The following is a 16,902-nucleotide window of genomic DNA, read 5'->3' as shown; positions in this document are numbered from 1 at the left end:
AGATGATAAGAGAATTTAGGAGGGAGAGAGAAAGACAGATCAGTGCTTAATTAGAATAATTTGAAGCCATGTCCAAATCAGAGAGTAAGAAAAGTAGAATGGAGTGAAAAATCAAAGAAAAATCAAAGTCAGGAAGCCTTAAATCAAAGCAAAAGTTCATTTTATAGAGGAAATGTGGAGGCTATGAAAAGACAATCAAAGAACAAAGGTAGAATGGAAAAACAATATTCACTAGAAGATGAAAAAAATATAAATGACAAAATATTTCCACTTTTAGTAAGATGTTGGGAAATATGGATTAGCTGTGTAGCTCATCAAATTAAGTGGGGAATATAATTTCTGTTAGTCACTTTTTGACATTCAATAATATCTGATAAGGCAATGTTAAAAGCAACAGTTGAGATTTAGAACATTGAAAAAATAAAAAGAAAATATGTATAACTTATGGTAGCTTTTAATACATACTAACAAGAGCAATAAAATGAAACAATTCCATTAAGTAAGAGGAAGAAAAAAGAATCATGGAAGAACACGAAGTTGCTCAAACTTTGAAACTGAAGACTAAGACTAGAAATAAAAGTTTGGAAAATTTTTATTTTCTGGAAGTGTTTTGCACAGATAATATCTGTTATGAGATTTTTAATAAATAGTACCACAGAGAGGCAAAACAAAAACAATAATTCCTGGAGAATATTAGACTTAGTATTCTAAAGAGAAGAATAAAAGACTAAACAAACAGCTGAAAGAATTAGATAGAAAAGAATGTGACAGGACACAATCGCAGTGTGTACTGTTTGTGCAGCCCAAAGACTCGGAATGTTTACGGCATGCATTATTTGTTAACAGCTGATTTACATTGTTCCATCTCAATAACTCCGTGAGTGGCAGCAATCTGAAAATACTATTGCTTCGGGATATTTTAATAAGGCACAGGAGTGTAAAAAACACTGGGGTTTGCAATTATAACTTATTTGTCTCAGACACTTAGACTTGAGCTTAGGGTGGATGGCACAGCAAGCATAACAGAAAGAAAAACAAGAGGATGTAGCAAAGAAAATCATAATTAAGCACATATAGGCTTAGCAAGCAAGAAAGAAGATAATTGAGAATTTTGTATCCTAGCCACTAAGTAATGGCTAAAATCTTCCATTGAAATTCTGCCCTTACCACTTTCTTTATTGCAAGCAAAGCCATTCATCAGTCCTTTCATGCTGGTTCAATTAAATCCTATAGTGCTCCAAGGCAGTATAGCATCAGCTCCGGTGAAGAATTTCAGTTCTGTAAACAGGCCTGTAAATATGCTAGTGTGGGTAAATTGGCCATCCGGGTGAAAGAGAGTGGCAGACAAAAATGTCTGATTACAGCTGGTTTTAGTGTACTAGAAAGCTGCTGAGCCGTTACTGTGAGCAAGAACAATGTTCTGCTCTCCTCTGCTTGTTTAGCAGTTTCTTTGTTTCCATATTAACTATCTCCAGGCAAATACTGTGTCTGATTAATATTTCTCTCTTGGTTACTTTCACAATAACCCTGACATACATTTTTTTAGAACTAAAATTTAACTCACCCCTCAAACCCATTTTTCACTGAATACCATTTTCTTCATACTTCGTCCTTGTAGGCCTTCCAGTTTTCAGGGTTGAAGGAATATGAACAACAAACAAATCTATTTGGTATTTTGGGGGTTAGCTTAAAAATGTATTTATTGTTGACAGTATTACAGATGCTCCCCGCCGTACCCCTTCCACCCAGCCCCACCCCACCCCAGACCTTCCCCACAGTATTGTCTCTGCCCCTGGGCTATGCCTACATGCATATACATTCTTTAGTTAATCTCTTCCTGTGCTCTCCACCCTCCTCCCCTCTGAGATCTGCTAACCTTCAGATTAACTACAAAATAAAGGACTCTTACCTATCTTCATTTTGTACTTTTTCTGCTTTTATTCCCTTGGTCTATATAATAAAAGCTTAGTATGCAATTGTCCCTTCAACCTGGAGTTTGACCAGGAGTTCGACCAGGCTCAGGGCCAGTGGCCAATCACTTACCTGCCCCTCTTTCCAGCCGGCCCCGCCCCAAGCCAGCAGCAGTGGTAGGCAGCCAGGAGAACTGAGGCCCTGGCCAGCAGGCAGCAGCTGCTAGGGACCCTGCCTATGCATGAATTTCCTGCATTGGGCCTCTAGTTTTCATAAAATATTTGAATAACCAAACTTATACTATAAAGGAAAAAGCATTATTTAAAGTTTTTAGCTAAAATATATAGGAAGTCACACTGACCTTGTGAGCAAACGTCTTCTTAAAAAGAGAAATAATATTTTAGAGAAAAAAGAATAGAATATTTTATTCTATTCTATCAAAAGCTCTCTCCTCTAATATGCTAGTGATTTCAAAAAAGTATATCCCTGGCTAGTGTGGCTCAGTTGGTTGGTGAAGGCCTGAGCAGGGCAGGAATTGGGTGAAAGGAGCAACAGGGGGAAAATAGGAGGACATCTGTAATACTCTCAACAATATTAAAAAAAAATAAAAATAATTGCCAAAACCAGTTTGGCTCAGTGGATAGAGTATCGATCTGTGGACTGAAAGGTCCCAGGTTCGATTCTAGTCAAGGAAATGAACCTTGGTTGCGGGCACACCCCAGTAGGGGGTGTGCAGGAGGCAGATGGTCGATGTTTCTCGATGTTTCTAGCTCTCTATCTCTCTCCCTTCCACTCTGTAAAAAATCAATAAATATATTTAAAAACAATAATAACAACAATAATAATTAATCTTATTGATTTTTTAATCAGAATCTTGTATGAGCACTTCAAAATGTATATATTTTACATATAAACGCTAGTAAACACATATAATTTGTAGAAGTAACTGACGAAGTTACCTTCTAATACTTTCATACCCTATAATGTGATTGTGAAGTGATGGGGCTTAAATTTGGCAGATTAGAAGTAAAGTCACAGCTTTGCCATTATTCCCTATAAAGATGGTAACTTAAAAATTGTTAAAAGATAATTTAATAAGAAATAGTGTTCTTTCTAAACTTTGGATATTCACTAATCCCTTGACGCTCAGATACTTCATTTGTAAAATTAGGAAAATAGTAATACGTAACTTATTGGGTTTTGAGAAGCAGAAGTAACACAGTGTAGCCAGGGAAATCAGTGGGCCCAATTTCTCTGACATTAGTGGGGGTGGAGTGGCTCTTGCAATGTCTTTAAAAGATGGATTTTCTAAGACTTGCACTAGAGAGTAACTAGACTTCATTGGCCTGGAACTATATTCCTCTGGTTGCCAAGTCCCCTGCACCTTAACCCCATCCTGAAACAGGTGCAGCTGGGGGTCCAGCAGAGCCAAAAGCAGGGCCAGTGCCCAACGTGTCTGTTCCATGGCGGGCTGCAGCTGATGGGACATCCAGCCCGATTTAGTACATCAGCCCAACAATGGAATAAATCCATGTAAGTTAACGTGGCCGTGAACCACGTGGGGAAGGCAGGGGCATGTGTTCCCTGTAACGGGAGTCAGGCACAAGCAGCAAGAGAAAGAGGGGGCCTACTTTGTTCAGGAGCTTAAATATCAAATCTTTCCCTGCTTGCAGTGGCCACTCCTATCCTGGCCACTGGCTTGTTCCCAGGTGTGAATGGCAGGTAAGCATCTCCCAGAGTCACCATAGCTCACAGGGCATGTGTCTGCTGTCCAGTCACCTTCCATCAGCCATCTGCAGGGAACAGACTTGCAGAATGTTAACTGCAGCTTTCTGACAAAGCTGTATAATAGCATGACTGTATTGTCTACTCTTCCCTTTACTCCTTTCCTGTTAAATAATAATCATATTATTATAACTATCAATAATATGTGAAAAAAATCTTACTACAGTAGTTGTGCTTAAAAAACACACTACTGATACTACTAACAACAGTGATAAATCACATCTATACTTCCTTATTTTACCTTGTAATGTCTTTCATAGTGAATGATTTTTTTTATCACTTTGTGATGTTAGTGCCATCTCTTAAAACAATATACAGGTTTTAAGAAAATGAAAAATTCCAAATAAATGACCTGATAGTCAATAGCAGAGATTCAGAAACTATAGACCACATGTGTCAAACACACGGCCCGCGGGCCAAATCCGTCCTGCCAGGCCTTGCAATGTGGCCCGCACCGCACTGTCATCACTACACTCCGCTGCATTTCCATCACAATGACAGTTTATGACTGTTCAGTAAACCATTCGGCCCGCGATTTAGGCTGGATTTTAGATTTTGGCCCCTTCTCTGATTGAGTTCGACACCCCTACTATAGACCATAGGCCAAACCTGGTTTGCAGCCTGATTTTTTTAAATCAATTTTTATTCTGACACAGTTATAACCATGGTTTTCCCCACTACCTATGGCCGCTCTCCCAATGTAGCAATAGTGCCCAGCAGTTGCAGCAAGTGTCTGTTGCCTTCTGATCTTACTTTCCCAGCCACCAGTTAATCGCTCTGGATGCATCATATCCAACCTCCAAAGGATCCCAGGGGCAGGTCCAACCTTCGTTCCCTAATTGAGGAAACTGGCCAATAAACACATGTGTCTCATGCCTCAGTGTAAAATCACACAGAAATCTCCAGGTGATAACTCAGATTGTATATCTAAGGGTATATTTTCTTCTTTTTTTGTTTTTAATTCAACCCCAGGAATCAAATAATACAATAAAGAATAAAATGAGTTCAGAGGGCTCAGCATTGTATTCCAGGGCCCTTGGTCTCACACAAACTGCAGAGCCCAGTTATCCTGAGATGAAAGAAAAGGAAAGAGAAGCTGAAAGGTTTCCCAGCTCAGTCACAGGGGCATCTCATGGCCACATACTAGACACGGCATTAACCTAGGGGTGGAAAGGACACAAAAGGAATAGAAGATGGAGCCGTTTCGCTCAGGTTCAAACCAAGTTAATGAGGCAGCAGAAACACGGGACGCAGTGGAAGAATGAGATGAAACGGTCTGGCAGACAGTGCCACAGACCTCGCAGGGACAGCACCTGAGCTCCGGACATGACAGGAGGAGAAGGGAGGTGGGGGGAGAGGAAGTGCATGGGAAGGCCTGAAAGTTGGAACAAGAGGGTGATATGCGGAAAGTGGGATCCACCAGGTGATGATGGGGGCAATCCTGTGGGAGGTGGCCAAGTGCCCCCACCTCTGCTGACTTCTTTGACACAGGGGTCGAGACAATGCTAGTATCCCCAGGAGCAGGGGTGAGGTGCATCAGTACAGAGCCACAGTGACAGTCATCTTGCAAGGAACGTGTGAAGCTTGCCAAACTTGTTCCCCCAGAGCATGGCCAGAAAAATGGCTCTACAGATGGCAGTGGCTACTTCCTTTGAGCACTTACTAGGTGTACCAGTTAATAAAGCAGATTTTGTAATCAAAGAAAACACGATAATTTCAAGAAAAACATCAAAAGGGCTTTATTCAAAGTACATAATGTCCATTGCTAGCTACACATTTCCCCCATCTTTCAGGTAATTTGTGGATACCATCCCAATAGAACCTTTCTTGTTTTGAGGCAAACCATTCAGAGACACAATTTTCCACTTCATATGTTTTGCAGTGCTTCTCAGAAAGTGTCTGTGCCACTGATTGGAATAAGTGGTAATCTGAAGGAGCAAGGTGGGTAGGTTAATATTTCTCAGGCACGATCTTTTAACGTGTCTTTAACTGGTTTTGAAGTGTGTGATGTGTGTCATCATGAAGCTAAATTATTTTTCTATGTCTTCTGGAACATTCTGGTCATTTCATGATCAAAGCATGGTTCAAATTGATTATTTGTTCGGTATTGATCAGTATTAATGGTTTTACTTGGTTTTAGGAGTTCATAATACACTACACTTTCCTGATCCCATATAAACAGAGCTTTGTCTTCTTTCTGAAGTGATTTGGCCTTGCAGTTGATGTTGATGATTGACCTGAATCAACCCATGATTTTGTGCATTTGGGATTCTCTAAATAAATCCACTTTTCATCGCCAGTCACAATTTGATTCCAAAAAAGACTTTCTTTCATGCCGTTGAAACAACATTTTACTGATGACTTTACAGTTTTCCATTTGTTTTTTGTTCAGTTTATATGGCACTCTTTTCCTTCCTTTAAAATATTTCCCATTGTTTGTAAATGATCAGAAATTGTATACTGAGCAAAGTTTAATCTTTCTGCAAGTTGTTTTTGAGTCTGGCATATATCTTCATCTAATAATGCTTGAAATTGTTGGTCTTCAAACTTTTTCCATTGATCTGGATGTTCTTTGTCTTTCACATTAAAATCTTCACTTTTAAAGCGTTTAAACCAGCGTTCACAAGTATCTTGAGATGGAGCATGTTCATCATAAGCTTTCTGAAGTATTCAGCAGCACTTTTCTTCAAAATAAAGTAATGAATTAAAACTTCCTGCAAATGCTCCTTTTTTGGCACAAAATTCAACATCTTCAAGTGTAAAAATATCTATGATGTTAACACCTTCAGAAAATTTGACATGAAGTTTTGAAGCTTGTTAATACAACAAAATAGCATACATATCAAATTGCATATATAACAGCATATGTGTAACTCCATCTATTGGGGGAAAAAATCTGCATTATTAACCGGTACACCTGGTAACATCCAGACCAACATGTCCATTGTAGTCCCCAGTGACAACAAATGCCTTGAACCGGGTCTTCTGGCCAGCATGTGTCTGCTTTTGCATGGGCACAATCTTAAACCTCATCCTTGAAGGATGCCCCCAAGAAAAAGTCAATGATTTCAGATTTCTTGATGGGCAAGGAGAATAGAGAGATCTCCTCCAGGGACTCGATCTTCATGTCCTTGATCTAGCAGCCCAGCTTGATCAGGATCCACTCCTTGTCCTCAGCTCCTGCCACCACTCCGGATGCAACCTTGGCCCTCGATGCCACTGTCAAATCCTTCACTGAAACCACTGCGGCCTCCAATTCCAGGGCCCCCCCGCAGCAGGACCTGCGTCAGAGCCATTTGATGTTTGTTCAGAAAAGAAGCTACCTTCTAATTGTTGAGGGCAACAATCCGAACTGGCTTTCACAGGCTAACATCAAGCTTTGGCAGCTGGGTTCCCTTCTGGAAGCTGTAGGAAATAATGCATCTTCTTGACTTTCAGATTCTATAGGCCCCGATATTTCTTCAAAGCCAGCAACAGCCAGTAGAATCTTTCTCATGGAAGACCCATCTCTCTGGTCCTACATCCCTCTTCCTCATTTATGGACAATGTAAGGATCCTGGATAATCCAGGATAAACTCCTAGTCTTAAATCCAAATATTAGTAATCTTATTCTATCTACAACCTTATTCTATCATCCTTTTCCCATTTAACAAAAAAACATGTATTATACTATAAATTTAAAAACTTGCTAAGAGGGTAGATCTTATGTTAATTGTTCTTATCATAAAAATAATAATAAATAAAAGAGTGGGGGAAAATTTTTGGAAGTGATGGATATTTTATGGCATAGATTATGATGGTAGTTTCATGGGTGTATACTTATCTATGAATCCATCAAGTCAAATATGTTAGTTATGTATGTCAAAAACTTATAATAAAATAAAAAAGAATTAAGTATGATCCACCTATTTTACTCTTAGGTATATAACCAAAGGAAATAAAAATGTGTGTTCACTCAATCACTTGTACACAACAATTCATTGCATTATTAAACATAACAGCCATAAATCAAAACAACTCAAATGTTCAACTAATAAATGATTAAACAAAATGTGGTGTATACTTACCTAGAATAATACTCAATAATAAAAAAAAATTACATCCTAATATATACTACAGTATCCACGGACTTAGAGAACATTATGCTAAGTAAAAGAAACCAGACACAAAAGACCATATGTTATATGATTTCTTTTATATGAAACATCCAAAATAGACACATCTATGTATGGAGAGAGAGAGAGAGAGAGAGAGAGAGAGAGAGAGAGAGAGAGAGAGAGAGAGAGAGAGAGAGAGAGAGAGAGAGAGAGAGAGAGAGAGAGAGAAAAAGGAGAAAAAAAGACAGAGAAGAGAGAGAGAGAGAGAGAGAGAGAGAGAGAGAGAGAGAAAGTAGATCAGTGGCTATCCAGGGCTTGAGGGTGTGAGTGATTATTGATGAGTATGAACTGTAATTTTGGAGTGAGAGATGAAATGTAGACTTGATTGTGATAATGGTGGAATAACTCTGGGTATATTAAAACCACTGAATTGTACTTTGCAGAGAAATGTAGAGTATGTGAGCTACATCTCAAGTTGTTCTTTAAAAATACAAAATTACAAATAAAATGTTTTTCTTATGAGATGAAAATTTAGAGACAAATTAATTATTAATATGTTGAATTGTATACAATGAATTATCACTAAATACCATCTATTATTATATTATTATTCTATTATCCAATAATATGAGTTCTTTAATTTTATATTCAAATATATAAAATTGTTCAAGAGTAAGGAGAAAACAGTGATTTATGATATAATAATAGCTAAAATTTAGCATTGATTATTGTATGACCACTGTATGAAGCACTTTGCAGAGATTATCCCATTTTAGCTCTGTCACCAATTCTACATAAAAAGGAACTAACACTTCAGGAACTTATGTAGCTATGGAGTAGTGGAGATGGGAAATGAATCTATGCTCTTGATCCTGGCATTATTCCTGCCTATGAAAATTCATCAGCTCTGTATATATGAGTTCAATTGCCATGTAGAAAAAAAAATGAGTTTTGAATTATCAAACATAAGCAAAAACAGTTAAATTATAAGGAAATAAATTAGAAGAGGGACACACTACTCAACCCTTTTCTGGACCCTGCCATAAATTTGAAGAAGTGGCCTATACTTGATTAACCAAAAGCCTACCCATGAAATTAAGTTAAAATGCCTTCCTGTAAAAAAAAAAAAAAAAAAAAAAAAAAAAAAGTGGTGCTTTCAAATAAAGATAAACAAAAGCAATCTTGAAACAGAAGGCCTGCAAAGCAGAAGGGGACTATGCTACCATTTAAAACACAATAACACCTCAATATGCCTAGACGTACAAATACACATAACAATCAGACAATAATTGATCTCATGTCTGTTCTTGAAGCACACCATTTGTCAAGCAAAGAGGGACTCGGGAAACTTATTTGGCTCTGAGTTACTGAAGCACTACAAATTCTTCACTTATGTGAAGAAACTTCAAGTCGGAATAGATCTATGAGAAAGGGAAATGCAATGAGGTTGGACATGCTGCACAGTGAATGGAACATTAACTGTAATAGAAAAAGACTAATATGAGCGTTCCAATGATTTGAAAGAAAACATAATAAAAAGGAAAAATTAATATTGCAATGTTTATCACACAGTCATCTATTGTGCAAAATGTGACAATATTGATCACCCAAGTGAATGTGACAGAAAGACTGATGTCACTATAGAGAGAAAGTTACTGTTTCAATGAAACCTGCTCATTGTCTACAACACAACATCCAGCTTTATGAGATTTGCTTTTATAGTGAAAGAGCTAGCTAGCTAGCTTAATGGGAAGGCTTAGGGAATAGAGAGGGTCCATGGGAGAGGAATGCATAGATAGGGACTTGAAGATGCCAGAGTGCTTATCTTACTTGGACAGAGGATAGAGAAATGCCTTAGGAGAGAGGGGTTCAGGCAGATGGAAATATTTCTGGCCTGAGAAATTAAAACAGCCATAAACCAAGGACAGAGGTGTCACTGGCCTGAGCAATTGAAGTGACCATAAATTAGATAGACAGTAGCCCTGACCTGAGCAACTGGGAGAGCTATAAGACATCCCCAGGCCAGCACAACTGGGAAAAAGCCATAAGATAAATTAAAAAGAGGCTCTAACCTAAACAGATAAGATGACCAAATGAGGAAAAGTGCAGACACGGGGTTCCTGGGAGCTGATTACAGGGCTAAGGTCCCGCAGTAGAGAAGGAGTGTTTCCAGCCTATTTAATGCCTCAAGACAAAGAAAGCAGCGGTCATCCTTCCTAGGGGCCCCCCTGTCCATCCGAGAGGGACAAAGTCTTAGAATTAGGAACTTAGAGGACAACTTTCTTAGGTGGCCACTCTGCCCCTCTGTGCCAAGGGGGACAGGGTTTTAGGCTTAGAATTTAGAATTAAGGTTTTAGAGGTAGTATTTGCTTGCAATAAAGTTTTTATACTTTTCACCTACCACCTTTTGTCCTTGGCTTTATTCTTTGAATCCATCTGAACAAGGACCTGGAAAAGAAATCACCCTATCAATAAAATAATAGGAGCTATTTTACAAATCTATAATTTGTAGAAAAAGGCAGAAAATATTTTCCTCAGCGATACAACTTGTTAGGTAGTGGGTTCAATTGACTTCCTGCTAATATTGTGGAAGAAGTTAGTTTTGCCTCCATTTATACATTCATTTTAGTATTTCTAATCTATAAAGATGTCTGTTCTTTAGATTCTATTTATAAAATTTTCCTCCTAAAATATTAATTAATATAGCTAACTTGCATTCATATGTATATCTGTATGGGAATCATAATTTTAACTTTTTTGAAAATAATCTCTCAACATTGATATCACAATTAAACACACAAAGCCATCTCTGGTATATCTAAATCTACTGTATTTCTTGCTGAAAAAATTCATCTACCTTCTCATTCTTTAAGCTGTGTGTGTGTGTGTGTGTGTGTGTGTGTGTTGTGGAAGGCAAAATGCATTAAGGAGATGATTTGATCCAGGCTAGTGCAATAGGGAGAGCATTCTTTTTTTCTTTTTTTTATTGACTTCAGGGAGAAAGAGAGAGGGAAAGAGAGAAACATCATTGATGTTTGATCGGCTGCCTCCTGCATGCCCCACACTGAGAATCAAGCAAGCAAGCCAGGCACATGCCCTGACCTGGAAATGAACTATGACCTCCTGGTTCATAGGTTGATGCCCAAACACTGAGCCATGCAGGGAGTACATTCTTTAATGAGAAATTGGGGGGGAAAGGAAAGGAACCTGGGGTTTAATAGAGGTCAGTAAACAATAGAATAATTGAGATTTTGTTTATATAAAGTAAGAGTAGGAGAGACTATATAAGATAATGATTATAGATACAAACATGAATAAAAAATTTTGCAGAAACAGCCAAAACCGGTTTGGCTCAGTGGATAGAGTGTTGGTCTGCGGACTGAAAGGTCCAGGGTTCGATTCCGGTCAAGGGCATGTACCAAGGCAACTGATCGAAGTTTCTCTCTCATTGATATTTTTAACTCTATTCCTCTCTTCTTCTTCTCTGTGAAAAATCAATAGAATATATATATATTTTTTAATTTTTGCAAAAACAATGGAATCATTCTCATAAAAATTAGGTCCCTTTATAGAGCAGGAAGGACATTTGGTCTGTAAATGATAAACAGACTATTTCTAACATTGGCAGTGTGTATTTCTTAATCTGGTGATGTTTTCAGCTTGTTATTAGTCTTTAATTCTATATAAATTTTTATAACCCTCTATGTATAAGTCACAATTCACGAAAGTTAACCTCATTTTAATCTATTGTTATCACAGCTTATTCTAGCACCATGTTTAGAATCATTAACTCAATGATCTGTAATGCTACTTTGTAATATATCAAGTATTAATATGAGTGAAAATAGATGCTAAATTAAACTTGTGAACTTGATAGTAGATTACTATTTGGTATATATGAAGAGCTACCCCACATCAATAGACATATGACAATTCTATAGGAAAATGATAAAAGGCAGAAACAGTAATTTCACAGAAGAAAAATAAATGCCCTACATAATTAAGATAATTGAAGTCCAACTTAGAGTCTTTAAAAAAAGCCTATTTTTTAAAGCAGTTTTAAGCTCACATCAATATTGAACAAAAAGCATAGAGATTTTTCATTTACCTCCTGCCTCCATCATTATCAATAACTCCCACCAGAGTAGTATATTTCCTACAATTGATGAACCCACACTGACACACTACAATAATCTAAAGTCCATAGTTTTACACTATGGTTCACTATTCATATTGTACATTCTGTGGATTTGGGCAAATGTATAATAGCATATCCATTTAAATAATCCCATACAGAGTATTTTTACTGCCCTTAAAATCTTGTGCTTCATCTATTATTCCTTCTCACATCCTCCACCCCAATGCCAGGCAAATAATAATTTTACTGTCTCCATAGTTTTGCCTTTTTCATAATGTCATATAGCATGCAATATGTAGAATTTTAATTTTGGCTTCTTTTACTTAATAATATGCATTAAAGTTTGCTCCATATGTTTTCATGACTTGATAGCCAATTTTCTTTCAGCACTGAATAAAATTCCAGTTTATTTATCTATTCACCTACATAAGAATATCTTAGTTGCTTCCAAGTTTTAGAAATCCTGTATATAAAGAAGGAATATGCTAAGTGACCCTCACACTGTCACAAAGATTGCAGCACCCACAGTCAACAAGGAGGGAATATGCTAATTGATGCCAAGCCCTCAAAGATGGCAGTGCCCACAGTCACAAGATGGTGGCTCCCAGTCTCCTCATCCCCCCAGCTGCTCAGGGCTGCCTGAGACTCAGGTAACCAGGGATGGCTAAGGCTTACACTGCCGGCAGTGATAGCAGCTAAGGTGTGATGGGGACATCACTTCTCCTGATCATTGGTTGCTTCTTGCCCCTGAGGGCTCCTAGATTGTGAGAGAGGGGCAGGCCAGGCTGAGGGACACCCCCTCCAGTGCATAAATTTTCAGGTATCAGGCCTCTAGTTATCAATAAAGCTGGTATATCTACCTGTGGATTTTTGTGTAGACATAAGTTTTTAATTCCTTTGAGTATACACCAAGGAGCATGATTGCTGGATCTTAGGTAAGAGTATGTTTAGTTTTGTAAACAACAAACAAACAAACAAACAAACAAAAAACAACACAAACTGGAGAGACCAAGATGGTAGCATAGAATAACACCTAAAATGCAGCCTCACACAAAAATTTCAAAAATACAACTAAAAGACAAGTCAGACATCATCCAGAACCATAGGAAAGCTGATTGACTGGAAATTCTACAACTATAAGGAAAGAGAAAACCACAAGGAAAATCAGAGGAGCTGTAAAATCCTGAGGTGCGAGGGCCCGAGTGTGCGAGTGCGGAGAGGACAGAGCTGGAGAGGAGGGGGCAGCTGAGTGCCTGGATGGTATTCTCTAGCAGGAAAGAGATAAAAGCTCCAGACTGCACTGAACCCCAGTTCTGACTGCACTGAACCTCAGTTCTGGACAAGACCCTGGAGACCCAGGCTCATTAAGAGAGAATCTGGGCTGTAAGGCGAAAACTCAGGGGAGTTTCAAAAGGCAGAGCTCTGGAGGTGCACATGTGAATGTGTGCAGAGGACGAAATGTTGACTGGGCTACTAGATTTCCCTAATGGGATGGAGACAAAAGCTCCAGACTGTGCTGAACCCCAATTCTGACTGAACTGAACCCTAGTTCCAGGCTAGAATCTGGGAATCCAGATTTATTGGGGGAGAAACTAGACTGTCTGGCAGCAAGCAAAACTTGAGGGTGCCTTTCTCTCAGAGGTGCTTGGAACAAGTACTGAGGGACACTGAGACCTAGGAACCTCATAGAATGGGGCTGACAGGAAGCCAAGGCTGTAGGCTCTACCCTAAAACTCCAGCCCCATCTAAGCTGAGCACAGAATTGCTCAATTTTGCACGTCTAATCAAATAAGGCTATCTCCCAGCATAGACACAGCTGATCCTCACAGCCAATTGACCTGGAGGTCAACTCCTCCCACTGATACCAACAACAATCAAGACTTAACTACAACAGCCTGTACACACAGTCCACAAAGGGATGCACCAAGAGTGTCCATCTCAGGTAACTGGGGAGGCCAAGCCACCGGCCCATGTAGGACAACTAGCACACAAAGCTACCCTACCAACTCAGGGAAGCATCAAAAATGCAAAGACAAAGAAACAGATCACAAATGAAAAAAAAAAAAATGAAGGAAAACAAACAACTGGAGATAGAGTTCAAAACCATAGTTATAAGGTCTTTCAAGAATTTCCTAGAAAAGGCTGATAAATTTAGTGAGACCCTTGAGGATATGAGAAAGACCCTTGTGGATATGGAAAAGGACCAACTAGAAATTGAACATACACTGACTGAAATAAAAAAAAAAAATATTATACAGACACTCAACAGCAAACTAGAAGAATGCAAGAATCAAGTCAAATATTTAAAATACAAAGAAGCAAAAATCACTCAACTATAAAAGCTAAAAGAAAAAGTAACAAAAAATTTGAAGATAGTGTAAGAAGCCTCTGGGACAACTTTAAGCCTACCAAGATCAGAATTATGAAGGTGCCAGAGAAGAGAGAAAGCAAGATACTGAAAACCTATTAGAAGAAATAATGACTGAAAACTTCCCCCACCTGGTGAAATAAATAGACTTACAAGTCCAGGAAGCACACAGAACCCCCCCCCCCCAAAAAAAAAAAAGGAATTCAAAGAGGACCACACCAACACAAATCATAATTAAAATGCCAAGAGCAAAAGACAAAGAGAGGATATTAAAAGCAGCAAGAGGAAAGCAGTTAGTTACCTACAAGGGAGCACCCATATGATTTCCAGGTGATTTCTCAACAGAAACGATGAAGGCCAGACAGGAGTGGCAAAAGTCAAAGTAATGAATAGCAAGAACCTACAACCAAGATTACTCTACCCAGCCAAGCTATCATTCAGAATTTAAGGTCAGCTAAAGAGCTTCACAGATAAGAAAAAGCTAAAGAAGTTCATCAACACCAAACCAGTATTATATGAAATGCTGAAAGGTATTCTTTAAGAAGAGGAAAAAGAAGAAAAAGGTAAAGATAAAAATTATGAACAACAAATACATATATCAAGTGAATCTAAAAATCAAGTGAATTAAAAATCTGATGTACAGAATAAACTGGTGAATATAATTGAATCAGGGGCATAGAAAGGGAGTAGACTGACAACTCTCAGGGGGAAAGTAGTAAGGGTGGGGGGTGCAGGAAGAGACTGGACAAAAATTGTACACCTATGGATGAGGACAGTGGAGGGGATGTAAGAGAAGAGAATGGGATGGGAACCAGGTGGAGGGGAGCTATGGAGGGAAAAAATAGGAACAATTGTAATCTAAACAATAAAGATTTATTAAATTTAAAAAATTAAAAATAAAAGAAGAGAGAGGAAAAGTGAGAAACAAAACAAAACACTATCTGTCTTTTAAAATAGCAGTACTGCCGAAATCATTTTGGCTCAGTGGTAGAGCGTCGGTCTGCGGACTGAAAGGTCCCAGGTTTGATTCCGGTCCAGAGCATGTACATTGGTTGTGGGCACATACCAGGTAGGGGTTGTGCAAGAGGCAGCTGGTCGATGTTTCTGTCTCATCGACACTTCTAGCTCTCTAGCTCTCTCCCTTCCTCTCTGTAAAATATCAATAAAATATATTAAAAATAAAAAATAGCAGAACCATTTTGAGTTCCCACCAGCAATAAATGAGAATTCCTGTTTCTCAGCATCCTTTTCAGCATTCATTGTGAATGTTCTGGATTTTGGCCATTCTAAAGACGTGTGCAGTGGTTTCTTGTTTGAATTTGCACATCCCTGATGACATATAATGTGAAAAATCTTTTTGTATTCTTATTTGATATTTTCTGTAACATTCATTCTTGAGTTAAAAAGAGAAGAAAATTCTACCTTGAAATAGAAAGGAACTTTCCTAATTCAAGATAATATATCTATTGAGTTATATAGCAAATACAGAGCCAAAGGTAAATATTAAAATCAGCCCATAAAATCAAGAACTAAGATGCTTGCTCTATTGGGTTATAAGTCTTGACTCTCTTCTTCCCTCTTGGTTATAGCACTTCTCCATTTTCTGACTTAGGCAAAATACCACACAGCATTGGACATGGGGTCTGGCTTCCAGAGTAATCACCAGATAACATCAATCAGAAGTTCAGTCATTAAGGGATCTTGGTCAATAAAAAATGAAGGATAGATAAATTCTCTCTCTTCTGTAAAGGTTCTGATGTGCTGTTTCTTCTTCTCTGGAACAGCCCACATGCCAAGTTAACACATCTAACAAGCAATCATCTCTTTTCAGTCCGCAGACCGATGCTCTCTCCACTGAGCCAAACCAGTTTCGGCTAGCTCCATACATTTATGGAAAATAATGGACTATTCCGTAAACTATAAGGATAATTGGTGATTCATAATTTAAAAAATTAAAATTAGGTTCTTTTCATATCACACACAAAAGTTAATTCCAAATTGAATACTTTAAAAATAAAGGCAAACTTGACAAACATTAGAAGAAAAGCAGTGAATATGTTTACAACCAAAGACCAGAAAAATAATTCTTAAAGAAAACATAAGAGCTAAAACAAATAGAGAAAATACTGGTAAATTCAACCCATTAAACTTTATTTTAGTTCATCTAAAATACCATTTAGTGATTGAAAAGATAAACCACAGATAAATAGGAGATAAAGGAAGCACATAACATAAAGGCCTTGTATTAAAAAAAAAGTCTAAATCTGAAGGCAAATTACAAATAGCCCTGTAGAACACTGCAAAGTAAATACTATGTTTTTCACAGAAGACATCTGAATGATTAATAAGCATTTGAAGAGATGTAAAAGCTCCTCGGAAAAAATGCAAATTAAAATTACAATTAGATATCATTTCAAAATTATAAAGTTGTTTTGTCTGAAAGTTTAAAAGGTTAAGAAGTGATGGTGAATATTTGGAAATGGGAACTCTCAGACATTGCTAGTAGGAGTATACAATGAGGTATTTTTGCAAAAGGATTTAACATTATCTGGTAAAATTGAACCAGACTATTCCCTGCAATCCTATTCTTAGATATTTCCCTT

At 37.9% G+C, this 16,902-nt stretch overlaps 1 pseudogene; it reads right to left on the bottom strand.

Annotated features, from left to right (window-relative positions):
• LOC118718273 overlaps positions 1 to 6,992 on the bottom strand; it is a 39,438-nt pseudogene extending 32,446 nt beyond the window's left edge.
• Between the last annotated feature and the right edge of the window lie 9,910 nt (positions 6,993 to 16,902).

Source organism: Pipistrellus kuhlii, unplaced genomic scaffold (genome assembly GCF_014108245.1).
Source record: "Pipistrellus kuhlii isolate mPipKuh1 unplaced genomic scaffold, mPipKuh1.p scaffold_m20_p_1, whole genome shotgun sequence".
Lineage (NCBI taxonomy): Eukaryota > Metazoa > Chordata > Mammalia > Chiroptera > Vespertilionidae > Pipistrellus > Pipistrellus kuhlii.
This window is presented reverse-complemented; position numbering and strand designations above follow the sequence as displayed.